Source organism: Juglans regia, chromosome 7 (genome assembly GCF_001411555.2).
Source record: "Juglans regia cultivar Chandler chromosome 7, Walnut 2.0, whole genome shotgun sequence".
In the NCBI taxonomy this organism is placed as follows: domain Eukaryota; kingdom Viridiplantae; phylum Streptophyta; class Magnoliopsida; order Fagales; family Juglandaceae; genus Juglans; species Juglans regia.
The window spans coordinates 5,887,898-5,903,837 of record NC_049907.1 but is presented as its reverse complement, the minus strand read 5'-3'; positions in this window follow the sequence as shown (position 1 = coordinate 5,903,837).

Genomic DNA, 15,940 nt, shown 5'->3' with positions numbered 1-15,940 from the left:
ACTACGCTAAACAATTATGCTTCCCCCTGATCAGTATTACCTTTCGAATTAGTACCCGGATCCTCCTCGCACCATACCTCCTCACACTCCTCGTCAATGTCAACACTTGTCACCCCCCATTAGGCACCCTTCATCCTTCTCTCTTCCTATCCTCTCTGACTCCAAATTCCCTTGTAAAACATTTAGTGGTGCACTAATCACAGGGACTAGAGGGCCACACAAAATCACTTTCTGCTCAGACTTAGAAATAATTTTCTCGTCCCCCACAGCATCCACATCGGTTACTCCTTCCGCAATCGACATATCCCTTTCCTTAGCAACATTCTAACTTTTGAACACCCCTTTTACAGATTCCAGTTGCCATATCTTTTTAGTTTTCTATTTTGTCTCTACTTTTGTCCTTTCCCCTGCCGACAAACAACAAACGTATGTCCTTGTCGAAAACATTTCTGACAATAGAAACCAAATTTTTCATACGTCGCTTCCTGCCAAATCACCTTCGACTAAGAGAAAACAATTGGAAAGCCTAGCACGGGCTCCTCTATCAGATCTATCTCCACACAAATGCAAGCTCCCGACGCCCTAGTTCGATTCAGAGTCGCATTATCAGTTCATAGGAAAAGACCAAAACGAGTTGCCAAAATCTGTAGATAGTCTTTCCTATACAAATGCATCGGCAAACCTGGGAGATAAATCCATTGAGGAGCCAACGAAGACTCCTTCTTCAGATCAAAATCTTTTGTCCCTCTAAACAATCGAAAATAGAAACCCCCTAAAGTTCTACCCTCACGTGCCCATCCATGCACAAAGTCACGTTCATTTTTCATCAGGATCAAAACATGCAGTTCATCCATCAAGCTTATAGTTGGAATCTCTAACAACCCCCACGTCTTGACCACTGCAAGTCTAATATCATCAATCGACGGACGGGATCTCATAAACTTCATGACCAAAGCAAACCGAAAATCTACCGTTGCCTTTGCCATTTCTAGTTCTATGAAAATAAAGCCAAGCTCCCCATCAATGTCAACTGGAAATCTCATAGGCAACTTGAAAGTAGTGGACTCCACCGAACGAGACACTGCCTGAGCATAAGAAACCGCCCCCGTACCACCCTGAACATTTGCCCCCGCCAATGGCACAGCCACCAGAGGGGTAACGTTCGCTGTCATGGGCGAGCCCTAGCACTAACAAAAATGAAAAACAAATCGCCAAAATAGGAAACTCTGTAAATCACGAAATCACCTCAGAATTTCCTCATAATCACCTCAAATTACCATGAGAAAACCAATTTTGTTGACATGTCTACAGGGCTCCATGTCATCGTTTCTCCATGATATATATTGGCTTTTTATTTATATCCTCTTTGAATATTAATAGGATTTTTGACGTGAACAGGAGATCAATAGGTATTGAAGCTAATGAAGAGCTAAGGTCCATCTTCAAGAGGAAAGTCAATCTCATCCTCAAAAGAAAAGCTATATAATGGGATATGCCCATGGTACTAATTGTGTAACTCATTTTTGTAGTCTTGTGTTTTGTAATATAATATATAAATACTATGAAATAATGTAATATATAGTGGATTGCATTGTGTATTTTGCATGCATTTTGCATGATGAATATTGGAATTTTTTTTTTTTTACATACATTAATTATAAGTTAAAAAGGTAATTAGTTATTTCTAGGTTTAGTTATTTTTTACATAAAATCTAGTTTTCCATTTTGATATATTTTCAATGCATTCACTAAAAGAGATTGGGTTTTTTGAGACAAATAATTTTGTCTCAAAAAACCTAATTTTCATCCCAAAAGGTTTTTGGAGACGAAAATTGATTTTTATTTTTTGAGACAAAATTGATTTCATCTCATTTTTTTATTTTCGTCTCAAAAAATGATTTTTAGGGACAAAATTGGGCAGAACCAGTCAAAAATGTTTGAACGGGCTTTTATTTTTAGACGAACCAATTTCGTCTCAAAAAACCGTTCGAATGGAATCCTTATCAGTTGAACCAACACCTACCATTCGAACAAAAGAAATTTTGATTCGAACTAATAACCATATTTGATCCTGTTTGAACAGATTGAGTGTTCGAACAGATTTTATGCGTTCAAACTAATAAATTTTTCAAATGACTTGTGTTCGAACATAAATTCTGTCATTCAAACTGGCATTTTCTTTTTGGAAATTATGTTCATTCGAATGGGATTTTGCATATTAATGTTGTTCGAAGAAATATTTTTTTGTTCAAACTGCCATATGAACTGTATTTCTCTGTTGTCGTTCCAATGGGTTAGTTTTTGTTCAAATGGGTCTGTTTTTGTTCAAATAGATTTATAAATGGTAATTTACCGTTCAAAATGGTTATTTATAGTTTCAACAGTATTAATCATACATAATAGAATTTAATTAAAAATACCATACTAATATTACACAAATTGTAATTCAAACATCACAATTGTTCAAATGTTTTGGAACATCATAATAGAAAGACAATTACAGAAAAAATAAATTTTCGGGACCAAACAAAAAGGCCCTAATGGCAAGTAGTCACAAGTGTTCCCTTAAGTCAAGTTTGAGTCATAACCTAGATCGCAACTCCACTAAAAAATTGGATGATGATTAGGCAACTAATACTAAATAGTTTACAATGAATCCTTAGGTGTTCACCCCTTTTCACACTACAACAAATTTTTTTTTTTGCGGCGACATTTTTCCACCGCAATAAGTGTCAAAAGTGTGGTTAAAGATCTAAAGCCACAGTTTTACAATCGCAGAACAAACGCCACAAATTCATCGTGACACCTGACTCATTTCTCGCCGCAACCTAAACTGCCGAAGATTGCCCACAAATTAAGACGGATTTCCACGCCGATATTGACCCGAGTTTACTGCCGCAGCTGCCTGTCCACCCAACCGACGAAATCTCTGCAAAATCATGAAACCTAGCCGTGAGCGTGTGTTCTTCGCAAACAACCAATCCTCCTGCGCCAGGTTGTTCGTCGCACAGTCCATTATCCATCTCAGCGATTTGGAATCGCCAGCCAAATTTGTTGTAGTTTCCAGGCCGCCGCAGAAATCCATAGGTACATATAAATGCGATAACCCATTTTCGGCAATTTGCGAAATCGCAGGGCAATTTTTTTTCCGTTATTTATTTGTGTATTTCGACCCAATAGGGATGTATACACCGTCGATTTGTTTGTTATCAGTATGATTATCTAGGGAAATTAGTTTTCTAGATTGGGAGGAGCATTGAAAACAGATTGAGGAAATGTATTGGAATTGACCACTGAATTTCCTCAATCTGTTTTCAATGGTACTACTTTACTCTCAAATTCCCTATAATTATAGGGACATTTGAGAGTAATCTGTTCAAAATTATATGAAGCGATGCTGTTTTCAGGCTATTTTTCCTATATATATATAATCATTCTGGGAAAATTGCATAGAGGCCATTAATATATCAATGATAGAAAAAAAAAAACCCAAAATAACTTGAAGACTCAGATAGAAATTAATCCCTCAAATATATGAGTTTATAACTTGGTTTAGCAGTCCCACATTTAATCCATACTTGGAATTTCAACATGCCAACAATACTACAATCTGATCGCAAAAACATGTACATGTACATACAAGCAATAAGAAAATCCATGAATGATCCAGCAGTTCTTTGGGGTCTTGGCTACCACAACCAAATCAGCACTGCCCTTAAAATCTTCATATATTGACCTGTTGCAATACAACAATAGCATAAACTCAGACCATAGGATGAACAGATTAATAGCCACCAATTTATATGTACAGCTAAAAACTACTACTACAACCCTAGTCCATATTATCATGGGTCTTGAAGCTGTTCAACATGTTTTGTACCTTAATCCACATTATGTTAGCTAACATCGTAGTTTAAACAACTGTTATCTCAAACAAGTCTTAATAAGCATTTCAAAATTAGCCCATTCAAGGAAAAAAACCAACTATTCACTATGTTAATCTGAGTCTCTTAGCTTCCAATTTTTGCTAGGTAAAGGTTCAGATTAACTTAGGAAATTTCCTTATCAAAATATAATGACATATCATATACACTGTTCACTATGTGTAGGCATGCATGCCTACACACACACATAGATGACATGGTTGTGTGGATCAATAGTCTTATATAAAAGCAATATATATATATATAAATTTCTGGGTTTTTATATATACATGTGTGTGTGTGTATATATATATATAGCTACCACATCCTGCATATAATATATATAACTACTTGTATAGCGTGTCTCCTAAATCCAACCATGTTCTTGACATATAAAATATAAAGGTGCATGCATGCAAGCAGCAGTATGCTAGTGTACTATATATAGATATATATAGAGAGAGAGAGAGAGAGAGGCATGAGAGACACTCCCATCTCCTAAAAATCAAGTTTGTCCCTACATATTTTGTGCAAAAACAGTATAGATATGAATGGAAATAACTTAGATGTCAATTATGGCCTTGGACTAATTCACTGGTGATCTTTGAGGGTTACGGTTTCTCTTTCAATTATTTATGACAGTGCTATCATATTTTGCCTTCCTCTCATTAATCTATGTTTTTGTCCCTTACCCTTCTGCACTTAAACGTATAAATATTTCCATTTTTTACAAGTTATTTTTCATGTAGTTTTCTGTTTCCCAGCAAATTAATGGCCATGGCATATTTCAAATTATTCCTTGTTCAAAATACTAAGTGAAACACATGTTATTTTATCATATTCAACACAATCATTTAGATGTCAACCAGAGTATAGATTTAGAAAAATGTAAATCTGTAACTCTATCAGAAATTGAACTACTGATATTATGGCATTAGGGTTAAAGGTCTTCATCACTATTATGTTGATTTTGGTTTGACTCTAACACTTGTTTGCAAGTCAAAGCATTTAAGGACAAAATTAACCAACTTTCCCCTAAGTGCAACTTAAATTCTCTGCATGCATGTTGATTTCATACCACCCTACGTCCCAAAATATCTAGATATCAAGATATGGGTCATGGAAGAATCACAATAAGTATATGATCCCAAAACTATGTACTACAGGGTATATAAAACACTGTCTTTGTTACAGCAATTGAGTTACTGAGACAAGATTGATTTCAGTTGTACTAAATCATATACTTCATGTTTTCTATACCAGAAAAAATGTGCAGTTGGTTTACCAAGTAACAAATTGCAAACAAAGGGGGCAATTTAAACAAATTATGCAGTCCCTTGTTATGAGTTTTCCAACTCTTTGAACATCTCCCTACCAGCAAATATTGAGTTAATATATCTGAAATTTATTCTAATTCAATAAACCATCTTACCTGCATCATCTCCTTCACCCTCTACATCAAGAGTAGCTTTCCCATTAATGGACTGACCAAAAGTACTACTAGTAAATAGATATCCCCATCACAGGTTCATCAAAAGTGTAGCAAAAGTTGGATCTATCAAAGCAGTCAAGTAGTTGCTGCTGGCATGTTGCTGGCTAAGGAATGGTTTGAGTCTCTCTCTGAGACTCTAATTCTATCTCCACTTCAGACATTCATATTTTTACACGTTCCTCATACTCCCGCATATGGTCCCTCATAGCCATGAAACCACCTTCAAGTTCTTTAAGGCGATGTTGGTAATACTCTGTATTTTTCCTATTTTCTACATTTTCCTCGGCAAGACGTTCATATTCCTCATTCGGTACTCCAGCTTAGGAGATTCAGGCATAATAGAGTGTCTCATTCCTTTGGAATACCCTGACCTATGTCCCAAAACCTCCCTAAAAATTGTTGCTGCTGCTTCATCTGTGCGATCCTCTGGCTCTTTGGCGTTCATCTTTTGAACCATCTCATTCTATGGAATGAAAAACCACCCCATTACCATTATACAACTTATAAATCAGCATTTTCATGCAATATTATTTATCTACATCTATTACACTTATTCACATTATATTAAATTACCATGCAGTAACTATCTATATAAATGTCACCAATCGTTCTTATACGCTTTGACAAGTCAGAACAGATTTTCTGGTTTGACTTGAAAAAATGTAATCAATTTTTCTTGTCTTTACCAGGTTTTTTGGGCTATTCACTCCTACATTTTACTTAACAATATGTGTATAACTAGGCCAAGTTTTTTGGGCTTCATCACAAGTTGTTTGCCGCATGAATAAATGTGTGAGGCCATGTGGATAATATTCTTTTCACATATTATGAACAGTGCACAATAGTAGTAGTGCCTTATAGTATTCATATCAAAACAAGTATAACTCACATAGTTCTCTTCTGTACTTGGTGTGATAAATCTCTCCTTTTTATTCGACCAATGCACATCTTTGTAGAAATCTATCAGATTCTTGTCCTTCTATATAATCATTGGCAAACATGTCACATTAATCCCATCTTCCCTTACATTTAAAATGATATCTGTAAATTAAGCTCTGTTGATGATATTAACTGATTGTAAAACAATGGCAATACCTTCCTTTCCATTAGTACAACAAACGATGTCATTCCGCTTGTGTGGTTGACCATTTGTTTACGCCTATTCTCTTTGTTCTGGTCTGACATTTTCTGCAATAAAACAGTCACGACTTAAAACCATGATATATACTTCAATACAATAATAAACCACAACATGTAGGCACAAAAATACCCTTCAAACAACCCCACCTTGCAACTCTAAAACCCAATAAACTGTCTAAACCAGTGCAGACCATCTTTAATAGTTGCCTCATCATGCATTTTAACATTCAATAAATTATAAAAATATCTCATCAGCACTCTTTACAGCATGATGTAATGCGTATCTACATCATGCTATCTGATGACAATAATTTCCTTGTTTAAATACTCTTAAAAATGTCTTAACTTTTAACATCAATTATCCAAGCAAGGCCTTTACATGCTTACCTTAAATTCATCTCTCACCCACCGATGGCATAGCCACTCCCAAACTGGCCGCTCTACCAACATGCCTCCATTAGCGAGTGCCTCCTCATGTGTTGCATAAGTCAAGTATTTCCAGTGTAGCTTGTAATGAAATGCATTATAAGTACGAGATAGCTGACTTGTAACTGTCCGGCGATGATTTGTTTTTGTCCAATCCAAGACAAAGTCAGCCTATAAATGTCCACCCAGTTAAATACCCATGTACCATCATTGCCCTCTTATTAACTCATATACCATGCAGTTATAACGAATATGCATAACACTGATTTTGAGCCACTTTACATTTTCATAAAATAGGAACTTATGTGTTAATATTGCTGCATGCACCTTTTAGCACATGTAAATTTTTTTACTGTGTTAAAAATTCACAATCCAACTTATCAACAAAATAAAAACTAGTAGGCACTACATGCTGATTTATAATACAGTTTCACTGTTGTCTTATTAACTCTACCTCTACACAGCATGCTGATTTATAACATAACCAAATATAATTGACTCTAACATGCAGTAAAACTGTATTACATGGTTGAAGTTATATAAATCATTTAAGTGTCAAACCCATACTCGAACACGCTCAATAAGTTCCTCTTTCTCCTTCCCGTCAACGACACTCCAGCTAACATGCCTCATTTCTGCATAGTGTTGCACAACCCACGAAACTCTTGTTTTGTAGACTGTTCTATTGTTGCATGCATGGGCCTATCTTCCCATCTTTGATCTCCAATGGTATCTTCCCGTACTTGCGCAACCTCTCATACTCCGTCCCCTTTGCTACTCCCCTAACACGTTTACTACCACTATTTTCTGCAATATCACAGTAGCTCAAACGTTAGAGCTGTACATTATATTAAATTTGGCATATATCTTTTTTTTTATAAGTAATTTTGGCATAGATCTTACCATGAATATATAAAACCTGACTGTAAGTTGTTTGTGAAAAGGTTAACAAATAGTCCAAAGTACATTACAAACTTACCCTCAGCTGTTGTATTCACCTCTGCAGGAGTAATAGGAGGCAACTCATGATCATGAGCTGAAAATGGGTCATCTGGAGGTTGAGTGGAGTCATCAGAGTGAACCTCAGGCACTTCATCTCTCAAAGTCCAAGTTGCTGGTCCTACATGCGGCTGTCTAAGTGTAGCAGGTAACACTCGTCCTCGACCTCTTCCCCTATTTGACTGATACATGTTTCTTCTGCATGAGAGGACCATCCAAGTGAAAGTTTCCTTAAAACAGCAACTTAAAGGTACACCTAGAAACTACTACTTGGCATTTTTTGCTAAGAGAAGAAATTTCTCTTAGCAAAAGAGAAGAAAACAACATGTTTAAACATGTATTGACCTGTTTCTTCTGTTTTCTACATGTATACTTATAAAGGTACACCTAGTATACATGTTTCTTCTCTTAGAAACATGTATACTTGGCATGTTTAAACATCATGCCAAGTATACATGTTTCTTCTGCACGAGAGGACCATCCAACTTCCAGAGGTCCAAATCCAACAGCAATTTATAGCTGTTTTATAAGAGAAGAAATCATCCAATGAACTACTACTGGGCATCATCACATATATGAAGAAATCCTCCAATGAACAGCAAAGTTTTCCCCTTTATAACATGAAGTAAATTTCTAGTTAATGGCAGATTTGGTTGTGAAACATTCGGACATATTTGTTCATTGTGTACACAAATGGCAGACATGTACATGTACAAATCTTGTGACGCTCCCAAATTCCGCTTGGGATCGGACGGACATTTGAAGTGTCGAGACATGTAACACGAGGTTACCTGCCCCCGTTCATGACATATAAGATGCAATATTCCTAACATGCATCTAGCATTATGCAATATTCGCAGCGGATAATTTTTTTCTTTAGCAATACTATGCACCAAACTAAAATATCCCAAATACTTAAAACATACTCCATACTTAACGACATACTAAACAACTAAGATCACAATAATAGTCCATAAGGTTGTGATCAAAAGAGTGCTGGAGATTGAACTCCACCAATACAAGTAGTAATCTGAGGTAACTATTGTAATACCATCTACGTCGCACCGTCGCTTAGTCGGCCGTTTCCAGTTGGTCGATTCCCGGTTCTCCTTCAGATCCTATAACAAAATCTACCATTCGGGGGGAATGGTAGTTGGGACTACCATAGTGAGATTTGATTACAAATCTCAGCAAGTTAACAGAAAACTTCCACACAGGTTAATGATGCATGCATGGCAGTAAAAGCATCAAAGCATAATCAAATCATAAGTAATCATAGCATAACTTGACATACAACATAACATAACTGGCATAACTTAAACTGAAACTGAAGCTTAGCATGAACGTGACTTGAAACATAGCATGAACGTGAACTTGAAATATAACATGGACTTAAAACATAACATGAACGTGAACATGCATAATTTGAACATGAACTTGAGCATGACATAACATAAATGTGAACTTGGAACATAACGTAAATGTGAACATAACATAACATGAACTTGAAACATATTCTTGTCTCATGGGATTACCATGATTGCGTGAACGTAAACTTGAACGTAACATAACGTGAACTTGAAACATGACTTGAACGTGAAATACATGAACTTGAAATCTTATTCAATAGACTTAATCATTAAAGTGACCATATGGGTGCTACACAGGTCCCCTTGAGCCGTGTGTCCCTGCCGATTACCGCATCACATCACAGGTTTCTATACCAGCTGTGAGTGCGTTAATACGTACTCCACAGTTGTTGTGGCCCCACGTATTCTACGTGTCACAATTGCTGTGTCTCACGTAGTGTATGCTCCACAGTTGTTGTGGCCCCATACTTCATGCTCCACAGTTGTTGTGGCCCCATGACTTATTTGTTTGTGCCACACTTGCTGTGGACACACGTAACATAATGTGTGGCACCATCGGCGTTAGTGCCTGGCGCGCTCCGGTGACCAGCTAATTAGGCCCCATTCGCAACCTGTTGACTGTACTTCGTCAACCCAGGGAATTTCACACCTATTTAGACACTCCAGCGTGAACAAAGGAGTTCCACTAGGATATTACCCCATCCTAGCGCTTAGGGTCGTGATTGACATGAATGACTTAACTGGCAGACATGACATTTCGTAACGTGACGTAACATGAAACATAAAAGACAGAAATCTTGACGTAGCATAACGTGACATGAACGTAAGACGACAGACATGACATACTTCGAGACATAAATGTAACAGAAAACATTTCATAGCATAGCATACTTGTAACATGCAACATTTCGTAACATGGCATACCATATAACAGACAACATTTCATAACATGGTGTAACATGTGACAGTGAATCTTACATGACATGAAATACATGTAACAGATGAATAATTCATGACAGAATAAATTATGTGTAACAGATAAATATGTAATGACTTGGCATGGCACATATGATAACATGCATACATACAATTTAGTTCCCTTACTTATCGCTCATACACATTAAACTGATAGTAAGTTAAAAGCTAACTTACCTCCATCGTCGCGTTCTACTAGAATAAAGCGCGAAACACGAGGAACTGTAAAAGGTTATTCTAAAAGTTAGAAATTAATTACTAACAATTAGAAATGTGAAAAGAGACAACTTAGAGTAAAATTACCATTTTACCCTCTACATGTGGACAAATGACCATTTTACCCCCTAACTTAAGGATTTGATATCCTAATTCCAAAAAATTACCAAAATTTACATTCCTCATGTAAATTTTCTCCCAAACTCAAATCTCAACTCAGAAAAATTTAAAACTAATCACAACTATGAAAAACTCACTATGGCCAAAACCTACATAGGCCATTTGTCTTATTTTGGTTGCAATTCTTTCAAGTTCCAAAACTCATGAATAAACCAAAATCTTGTAACAAAGATCTTCCTATCCTAAGTTTAAAAACACCCTTAAAACTATCCATTAAGAAAAAGCTAATTATCCAAACTTTTTGTAAAAAGACCCAAACTTTTTAACAAAAAGTAAACCTTAAATCACAAGTTTTGACCTTAATAAAAACATCTCCAAGAATTCCAAAAAATCAAATCTTACTTCTAACATATTCATAACATCATCCTAAGATCAAACATGCTTTAAAACATCAAACAAAACTCACCAAAAAACACAAAACAACACTTGGAGTTTTTGGTTTTAAACTTAGTCCAAAACAGAAACTGATTTTCCCAACTAACTATGATCAATCTCTTGATCCATGGCTTAAAGACATGTGATCTTCAAACTAACACATCACATGGTTTAAAAATGTGTCCTAAAGAAGATCCAACCATCAAACTTAAAATCACATGGCTAAAATTTAATAAAACATGGATCTAACTCAAAAACATCAAAGTTTAGGCCTAACCGAAATCCTCTTGCATAGAAAATCATATCTTTAAAAATAATACTAAATATCTTCGAAATAACATCCTAACATGTATATAAGAGGCTTAGGATCATCATATAAAAATATCAAAGCCTTTGGAATAAGATTAAACCACGAAATATTCAAACTTTCACCAAACAGAAACTGTTTTTCCACTTCCAGTTTTCATGTTTCTAACTCTAAGAAAATCTATCATCAAAAGCTTTATTCATGCAACAAAACCTCAATGAACATTCATAAACACATGTTAACAACACTCCATAAAATTTTCGGACCAAGATAAGTCCATTAGCTTGGTCAAAACTTCCAAAACATAACATACTCTCCAGTTTCACGCCCAGAATGACCTTTCCATGGTTAAAAATACTTTTGACCGATCAAATGAGAATGGAATGAGACTAATAATATATCCACGGAAACTAGACTCAAAGAAGAACAACTTATGTGAAGGAATCATCGTGTGAAAATACTTACAAAGGGTCGTAAATGGCCACGCAAAAAGTCCCAGAAATCTGCCCGAGAGAGCTCTTTTGGGTTTCTCTCTAAGAACGGGAGAAAGAAGTGATAAAATGGAGAGAAGTATGTCTTGCACGACTTTAGACTTCTGGAGGGAGAAGTTATGGGCTTGAATGACCCTTGATTGGAGGTGGATATGTGACATAAAGTGGAGAATAGAGAGGGGCAGAGACTGCTTGCAGCAGCTGTGAAAGATGGAGGTTGATGGAGTGGATTTCTCCTTCACATCAAAGCACTATTGGGTGCAGCCAATGGCAGTGGATGGTCTGCCATGTGGGGGAGGAAACTTCTCCAAGAAGCTTTGCCAAGGTGGCCAATTTCGTGGGCCTTGGTGGGCCCCACCAAGTGGGCTTCAATTTGGGGTTTAAAGGGGGTTTGGTTAGGGTTTGAGATGCTATCAAGCCCAAAATCAATTTTTCTTGGCCCAATCAAATTCCCAAGGTTTAAAAGGTTGAATAATGATGTCATAACAAGGATTTGATTAATTAATAGCATGTGAAAGTGATTTAATCAAGTGATTAAACACAATGCTAGAAATCGGATTAAAAAGGGTTTGGAGGCCAACTTTAGGGTTTGGGAAAACCATTTAGGGTTTTGGTTTCAACCAAGCTTTTGGGGTTTCAATTGGATTCCAATCATTTAGGGTTTTGCTAGGGTTGAAACCCTCTTTGGTCTGGCACAATTTGGTTGAACAGATGAAACACAACTTTGCTTAGGTGGCATGATCTCACACCTTGATTCCTTCACAAATCTATCTAATGGTTCTTCTTTGTGTCAAGTGTCTAATACCATTCACTAAGTGTGGCTAAAATCTTGCCAAGTGTCCAAATAAAACTTCTCTAACCTAATTTGGACATTCCACACTGTGATTTTGAAAACACTGCAATGGGTGTGCTTATCGAGGTTACTATTCACTCCAAAAAAATACATAATAAACTTAGTACTAAAAAATTCTAAATATTCATATTAACTTATAGTGAAAATCGTTTAACGAAATTCAACCCCGAAGTGCCCCTAAAAAATAATTTCACAATTTTCAACAGACGTTTCGTCCGGAATTATGAAAATAAGTTATTGCGCCATAAAATCCTAAATAATCCTCTGAGTCTAATGGCGTAGACCATAACGCATTCTGACACTTCTAACTACCTCAAATAATTAAACTCATATTACTAGCACCATAGTGAGTGATAACACTGACTATGTTGACAGACTAAAACCTATGCGATTGGTCGATTCGTAAAAACTTATGGGATTTTCACGAGATTCCTAAAGTCAATAGAAATTCCACCAATGAATTTCTAGCGGGCTGTTACAAATCTGCCATTTTTGTTCATTGTGTACACAAATAGGTTCATGGTGTACGTACATGCATAGTTGTGGAAAATGGATATATGTCAGTTTCTGAAGTCTTACCAACGAGTGAACCAAAGGCTGAAGCAGATACTATAGCTGAAGCAGAATTTCCTGGGTCTAGCAGAAATGGAGATTTCCAGAACTGACTGTAAGTTGTTCCTTTTTAGCGTTAGTATTACTAGAGATGAGTAGTACTGGATAAAACAATGCATTGGTATTATAAACCAATTCTCCCGCTTCACTTCTTTTTCTCTCCCGCGCAAGTGCATGCCGTCTGGAACTCAAAGCATGGGCACATCTATTGTTGCACAAGGATTTGCTGTATCTATACTGAGCACGATCCGACAGCTGAAGTCTCTAGCTACCTAGCCATGATGACCATTGATTATATTTGTATTTAATCTTATGTAATTATATCCTTGCTTGAGGAACACTTGGGCTGTTGTGTTATAACTATTCTGCTACCACGTGTATAAGGTATTTAATTAACACCACTCCATATGTAATTCCTTAATATATTGGCTTTAGAACACTTGGCAGAGCATGCAGATTTTTTATTTTAACTTAATTAGTGCTTTCAGATTTTTGTATGCACTTCATCAACCACATATATATAATTCTATCTAATTATATATATCCAATCTTGTCCTCATAAAAAATGCATTAGTAAATTATTACTAATCTCAATTCCAGACAATGATCTTAGAAATTATATTTGGATAAGAAGTTGAAAAATTTAGTTACATGGGTGCACCAAAATCAAGAAACCAATCCAATCCAAGTTCATAAATGATCCAATTGTATGGCTTCCTGTATTTCTTGGTTTGTACTGGGCAATATTTAGCTGTCATCAACATTGAGTATAATCAACAACCATCGTTTCATATATATATATATATATATATATTGAGTATATATATAATCAATCTACATACTTTATTGAGTATATATAGTATTTCACACGTACACTAGTAAAAGTGGAGATAAGCTCTAATAATAAATTAGAGCAATTCATTATGCTAAAATCCCCTATAATTATAAGGTATTCATGCACTAAGTCAATTATCTACAAAGACAAATTAGCTATATATAGCTACCAATATATAGGCATTAGTTATCAGCCAACAACCATCGGCATTACTAGTCTTAGTACTCTTACCAATGGAGAAAATAGTAAGTAAAAACATTGGGCCATACATCTATATGTATATATATGTGTATATAATATAATATATATATACATGTATATATATATTATTATATACACACGCATACAAACATATAAACCTGCCAATTGTATTCATCACCACGTATATAATTAACATAGACTCCATAAAGTCTCCAATGGTATTGTTATCAGGATGCAATTTTTACACTCAACCATACAATCCAATTCAGCACTCAACCCATACAAAACCCACTGGTACTCAATACAAAACTCAGGGTACTATAACAACACTCACGAAACACAAGGTGCTCATATAACCCAATGTACACAATAAGAATATTGCCTTCAGCAACCACATGTCTCTCACTTGGTCTGCGTTTATAGGCCTTCACAAGCTCAACTAGTTGGCTCTTCTTTATTGGTTCTTCTTCATGCTTCCTGTTGGGCTAAATTAATTGATGCAGAATTCCTCCAATATGGCCAGATGTCAACCGCGCTTCCTCACTGGAGTCCTTTGCATTTATATTGAGTACAACCTTCACAATAAATGCAACCTTATTACATTCTATTATATGTTTTGCTATCTGCATAGCTCGATGTAAGAATTTTAAATACGGGAAACACTAGTACAATTGTAAGAAAACCACCTAATTAATTACATAATTACATTAAAAATTGAATTAAAACATTGTATCGTTTCCTGTGTTTCTATATATCTATATGTAAGGTATGTAAATTCAAGTGCATTATTTTTATTGTTTATTTTTATTGTTTACATGATAGTGATAAGGCAATAAGAAATTCACGTGCTATGCACACTTACTATTCTGAATTTATGTCCCACAAATTCGATATTCGATCAGAACAAATCAATGTTCCTGATCAGACATAAGTCAGCATGATGTCATTTTGTTCTTACCATGCAGTTATAGAATTAGAAAAAAACAAGAACAAGAACAAAAGGAGGAGCGAAAAGAGATACCAGTTGGCCTCAGTAGCATGTTTGAACAGCATAGCTAGCCTCATTCACCTAGACAATGCAAAAGTGGTTTTTGTTAATCACTGCATGAGATAGAAGTCTCTAACAAACAACAAAAACATGATAAATGCATGGAATAACATAAGGAAAAAAAGAATAGGGTCTGCGTAATTATCCCAATGCACACCATCTCAGACGAATTGTCACTGTCTGTTAGAAGATCTTCACTGCTGCCAGTCTGGTTATCATTGTCGTTGTCTGGGTTATCATCAATGCACACCATCATCAGACGAATTGTCACTGTCTGTTAGAAGATCTTCACTGCTGCCAGTCTGGTTATCATTGTCGTTGTCTGGGTTATCATCAATGAAGTCTTCATCATCAGGAAGGGATATTGCGTTAGGAAAACTTGTATCAGAACCAGGATGGATTGGTTCTACGTCAAATCTATACAAGGGAAGCGTGGTGCCTCCAACATTGTCCACGGGTTCTACTTCAACGTATGCCGGTTCGTTTTCTTGGAAAGC